The 6,054-nt window shown below is 49.3% G+C and overlaps 1 pseudogene; it reads right to left on the reverse strand.

The window, feature by feature from the left end:
* Positions 1 to 5,047, reverse strand: part of LOC113409681 — a 53,186-nt pseudogene extending 48,139 nt beyond the window's left edge.
* Between the last annotated feature and the right edge of the window lie 1,007 nt (positions 5,048 to 6,054).

The raw sequence follows: 6,054 nt of genomic DNA on the forward strand, positions 1-6,054 counted from the left end.
ACAGATTCACAGGGTCTGGTCTATACCCAGCCTGTAACCAGTCTCCTAGCAGTGACCCCTTCAGTGTGCCAGGCCCCAAGGACCCACACAGTTCTACTGGGGCAGTCCCATGGCCTCCAAGGCTCCAAGACTGGACCATCGGGCAGCAGCGATCCCTGTGTCTCTCTGTGGCTCCCTGCAGTGAATCCAGTCCAGCCAGACTCCTGCAGAAAGTTTGTACTGGGCCCCTTCAGGGCTCAGAGGTCTCAGTGAGTATTTATAGTGACACAGGCAGCCCTTGCAAAACAAGAGAACCATTTATTGATCGCCAGGTATGCAGAATCTGAAAGTCTTTGGGTTAGAATGAGAGAGGCAGGCATATAGGCTGACCAGATAGCAAATGTGAAAAATCAGGACAGAGGGTGGGGGGTAATAGGAGCCTATATAAGAAAAAGACCCAAAAATTGGGACTGTCCCTATAAAATCAGGACATCTGGTCACCCTACAAGCATAGGATATGGTTCCTCTGTGTGGAAGCCAGGCTGTCACCAGGCCCATCCTCACCTGCCCTGTCTTCTTTGTCTCCCCATTCCAGCAGTGCTCTGTGTCTGCGTACCCAGCTCTTTCTAACCTAACCCTGACACCTCTCCTCTTTGATCTCCAGACACAGCCATGTTGTGCTCCCATGTTCAGCTTCCCCTGCAGCAAGGTGTTAATATTTAGTCATTGTGGTTTCCGTTGTCTCTGTAGGGTCGGCCATTCCAGTGTGTTGATTCCAGCCCAGAAAGTCCAAGCAGCTCTATGTCTGAGATACCTACATTCATCTCCCATGTCCCAGGGAGAAAATCAATTCTTTCCCCCAATGGATAGCGCTGCCAAGGGGATAGGTACATAGCCATACAGATAGTGCATAAAAATATTACAGACAATTCCCACTTTGTCACATCTCTTTCCCCTTTGACATCAAACTGAGCGAGATCTCTTCAACCAGTGACTTGGGAATGTTCAAATCTCCTGCTACCTTGGGACTCAGATGCCTTCCAAGTTCAGGTAAAACCACAGATGTTTTCCATAGATGCCAAACCAATTTCCCATCCATTTGGTAGCTTTTCTACCAGGCAATTTCAAGATTCTTACAGCACAGACTTTCATTACTCAAACAGACTGTTTTCATAACACAGTTCAGAGCAGTTTCACACTCTCCCTTGGGTCTTATCTTTTGGATGACACTAGCAGGGTGCACATGGGGAGTTTCCATGTACCTCTGTGTTCTCTTGCCACCCCAATGCCTTGAGGGTTGAAACTGAGATGGGAACCTGCCACTATCCCCTCCCACTCATCTTCCAGGGAGCGAGGAGGGCCATGAAACCACCTTCCTTTATATGTCAGCCGACTTGGCTGCAGCCTTGGAGAGTCTTTACCCCTTGGTTGGGGTAGGGAGTGACCCTTTGAGCATTTGGGAGGATTGGAGTAGGAAGGCAGAAAAATAAGCTCCTGGAAACTGTCACTGCAAAAATTTAGGCACCAAGTGATTGTAGGCACTGCAGGGTTTGGCCACAGATTAGCAGGGTTTTGTGAATCTCAATGTGTCCTGATTCTGGGATTTTTTTCTAGGTACTTAAAGTGACAGGCACCTAAGTCCTCTTATGAATCCATCCAGTGGTAAGGAAGGGGAGCCACACATGGCCAATAACATCACTTAAGGAAGAGAATCACTAACTACAGCTCCCATCAGGCAGCAAAACAGCAAGAGCAAATGAGCTCTACTGCAGGGCCTCAGGCTCTGCTAAAGCCCAATGAACCAGCAAAGGGAAAAACCTTCTCTCAATCTTCAGGCTAGAAGCTCTGTGGGGCAGAGACTCTACCTCACTGTGTGACTGGAATGGACTAAGCACACGGTGGTGTTACCAAAACCAAACACTTACTGATCATGCCAAGGCTAAAATTCCCCACTCTGGCACTTCGAGTGTAGAAGGTGGGGGCCTGCATGGAAGATCCCCTAAGCTTATATTTTACCAGCTTAGGTTAAAACTCCTCCAAGGTACAGAGTCCTCTGCCTTGGACAGGTATTGCTGCCACCACCAAGTGATTTACACAAAATATTCAGGGAAGGGTCACTTGGAATCCCTATCACCCCAAAATATTCCCCTAAGCCCTTCACTCCCTTTCCTGGGGAGGCTTGAGAATAAAATACCAACCAGTTGCCTTATCAAGGTGAGCACAGATAAACCCTTTGTTTGAAGGACTTTGGAATCAAAGGATTCTTTAAAAAAAGTAAATTTTTTATAAGAACAAAATAAAGAACCACATCTGAAAAAATCATGATGGTAATAGATTTTACAGAGTGCTAGAATTTAATACACACAGAGAATTCCTCTCTGGGCTCAGCTTTGGGTACCAGAAGAAAAAGATGAACAAATCCTATAAAAGCACAGAGAATACACAAGCCCAACAAACAAATAGCCTAATTGCATCTGTCTAAACCTTTTTTACCCTACTCACATTTCTGTGGTTTTAGATGGATTATTCCAGGTATGGTTTTAGGAGATTATGTACCTGCTGACTTCCTCTCAGTTCCGAGAGAGAAGACCCACACCAAAACCAAAGACTGCTGAGAAAAGGAAACTGTTTCCCCCGATTTGAATGTATCTTTGATTTTCATTGGGTCTCTGCTCTCTGCTAACTCCTCCCTTGTTTGATAGTGGGGCTTTTTCTAAGCATCTTCAGGGAAACAGTTAACCATTTACAGGTAAAGCAATTTAGAACAACAGCTAAGACGGTCTTTAAAGCTAACTGAATGGGCTGGTATACATAAAGGTTGATACTTTTCCCCCTATATTCATGACAGATCATCATGTGTGTGCGTTTCTGCAGCCAAATTTACACTCGAAGTATGGGAGCAGCAGTTTACTCCTGATAAACCTGGGAGAGGAGTCCTGTGACACTGACAGCTCATCTGAGTGTGTGTGTGGATGAGGAAATAGCAAGCTAGTCTGTAGTTCTAGGGATGGAAGCCCCCTTACCTGCTGAGTCCTGCGGGGACACTTCTAAGCAGCTTCAGGGTCCTTGGGAAGCTCTCAGTTTTTCTAGTAACCACAGCCATTCCCTAGGGAGAGTTCCTGCTTTCTGTGAAACCTCCCTTTGCTGAGGTGGTTTCGTCCATTCAGCACAGGAGACAGAGAGCCAAGGAGTTTGACTCTGTCCTGTTCATTTGTGTCTGTTGTTAATTTACTGCATTTGTAACTTAATGGAATCGCTGCCTGTTTCTGCTGCTCCCACCAGCTTCAGAAATGAAAGTAACAAGATAGCTGGGAAGTTATCGTAACAGGAATCCTTGTCACATGCTGAGTAAAGTACAAGGATCAAAGTCCTCTTAAAGAAACATCCCCAGGAGTGCCAGTGAGTGACAGATTTGGAGCCGACCCACTCACTTTGGCAGGTGACACTCAGCTCTGCCCTGTTTCTCCTGCTCTCTGAGAATCAGTAAAATAAAAAGAAATTGCATGTAAAGGCACTGTCCTTCAAGGCTTCTGTCTCCTGTGGGTGAGGGAAAGGAAGTTTCACACTTACCTGCTTATTAGGGGTGTGGCAGGGCCAGGCACTGCACAGATTCTCAGCTAGAGACCTAGGATAATTGATGAGTTTTCTTGTGCAACCAAAATACAACAGACTGTCTGAGCCGCAGGCCAGCCAAAATAGGGAAAGAACAGGTTAAAGAATATTTAGATGATTTAGATGTATTCAAGTAGGCAGGGCCTGACAAAATTAACCTTAGGCCTTGTCTACACTTGCAAGTTGGAGCGCACTAAATCAGCCCTGGGCGCCATAACTCATAAGGTGTCCACACTGGCAAGGCACATAGAGTGCCCGGACTCCACAGCTGGAGCGCTTCTGGTAATCCACCCAGGGCTGCCCAGAGGATTCAGGGGGCCTGGGGCAAAGCAATTTCGGGGGCCCCTTCCATAAAAAAAAGTTGCAATACTATAGAATACTATATTCTCGTGGGGGCCCCTGCGGGGCCTGGGGCAAATTGCCCCATTTGACCCCCCCCCCCGGGCAGCCCTGAATCCACCTCCATGAGAAGCTTGCTGCTCCTCGGCTGGAGTGCCGCGGCGACAGTGTGGATGCCCTGGTCTATTAGTGCGCTCTGACCGGCTCCGGGACGTGTCCCACAATGCCTCTTCAAACCACTCTGGTCATCAGTTTGAACTCTACTGCTCTGCCCTCAGGTGACCAACCATCAGATCTGCCCTTCAAATTTTCTGGGAATTTTGAAAGTCCCCTTCCTGTTTGCTCAGCCAGGCGTGGAATTCTCTCTGCACATCTTTCCAGGTGACTATGCCTCCATGTGCCAGGCGATCCCCAGTATGGAGCAATGTCGAGGTGCTGGACCTCATCAGCATTTTGGGAGAGGAAGCTGTCTGGTCCCAGCTGCACTCCAGAAGTAGGAATTACGATACCTATGGGCAGATATCAAGGGTCATTATCGAAAGGGGCCATGACTGGGACGCACTGCAGTGCAGGGTTAAAGTGAAGGAGCTGCAGAATGTGTACCACAAGGCACGGGAGGCAAACCGCTGCTCCGGTGCTGCCCCCACAACCTGCTGGTTCTACACAGAGCTGGACGTAATACTTGGGGGCGACCCCACCTCCACTCTGGAGACCACCATGGACACTTCAGAGACTGTGCAAGCCCAGAGTGCAACAAGCCAGGAGGAGGAAAGTGGGAACAACGGTGCTGAGGAGGAGGGGGGCCCAGAGCCAGAGGACAGCCCAGCATCCCTAGATGCATGCAGCCAGGAGTTGTTTTCAAGCCCGGAGGAAGGTAGCCAGTCACAGCAGACGGTGCTTGGGGAAGAACAAACAGTAACAGAGGCACCCAGTAAGTGGCTTTTATTTTGAGAAGGGAGTTGTTGGGTGAGGGCTGTTGTGCCAAGGAGGGTTGCAGAAAGAAGGCTTGAGGCTGCGTACATGCCTAGATGCGGAATAGGGCATTGATGTGCTCTCTCACATCGCGGTAATCGGACTCGGTGATCTCATCGAAGGTCTCATGCAGAAGCTGGGCCATGCGCTTGCGCAGGTTCCTTGGCAGAGCAACCGTGCTCCTTGTCCCAGTAAGGGTAACATACCCACGCCACTGTGCTGTGAGCGGTGGTGGGACCATTGCTGCACACAGACAAGCCACATAAGGGCCAGGGCAGAAGCCTCATTATTGCAGAAGACCGTCCCTTGCTTCCCAGGTCACCCTCAGCAGCGAGATATCTTCCAGGATGAACCCAGCCTGTGGAAAATGTGGGAACAGTGTTGAGTATAGGAGCCCCCTGCAGCTGTTGGCTCTCCCCAAGAAACAGGACACCAGAGGACAGTATGGCCCTGGAACAATCAGTCCCCCATACCCCTGTGGTTACTCACCATTTCGGGGCTGTTGTGGGTTATGTGCGCTCGTCTTGGGACAGGCAGTTTGTGCTATTGTGTGAGCTGTGCTTGTGTTTAAGTTCAGCCAAATCATTGCTCTGTCTAGTGTTAACAATGCTGCCTCTGTAAAATATTGCATTTTGGCTTTACAGATGCAACCTTGAGATCCCAGCCATCCTTGTTATCAACGGCCGAACGGCTGCGCAGCCTCAGGAAGCGGCCACGAAGAAACAAGGAGGACCTTCTGCATGAAGTCATGCATCAGTCCCTTATGAAAGTACAGGAGTGGTGGGAGACCGAAAGGAGGGTCTGGCAGGAGAATGCAGATCGCCAGCAACAAGCCATGGAGCGGCTCCTAAGCATCATGGAGCACCAAGCGGACTCAATGCAGGCGCTCGTAGCACTGCATATGGAGTAGATCCGCGCCTGCCTCCCCCCCCCCAGCCCCTGTGCCAAAACTCTTTCCCTTGCACACCCATATCACCACCAATCCACTTTCTACAACATCCGGTTTCTTATCTCCACCAGCTGCCTCCATCACCTTTACCTTCACCGTCCACTCATTCAAACTCCAACCCTTACCCACTGCACTCAACCCCCATCCACATGTAGTTTAGCCAGCCTGAAGTGCACCACACAGACAGGAAGGCAGAATATGAT

The sequence above is a fragment of the Terrapene carolina genome, unplaced genomic scaffold, assembly GCF_002925995.2.
Source record: "Terrapene carolina triunguis isolate 2854851 unplaced genomic scaffold, T_m_triunguis-2.0 Scaffold33956, whole genome shotgun sequence".
Taxonomy (NCBI): domain Eukaryota; kingdom Metazoa; phylum Chordata; order Testudines; family Emydidae; genus Terrapene; species Terrapene triunguis.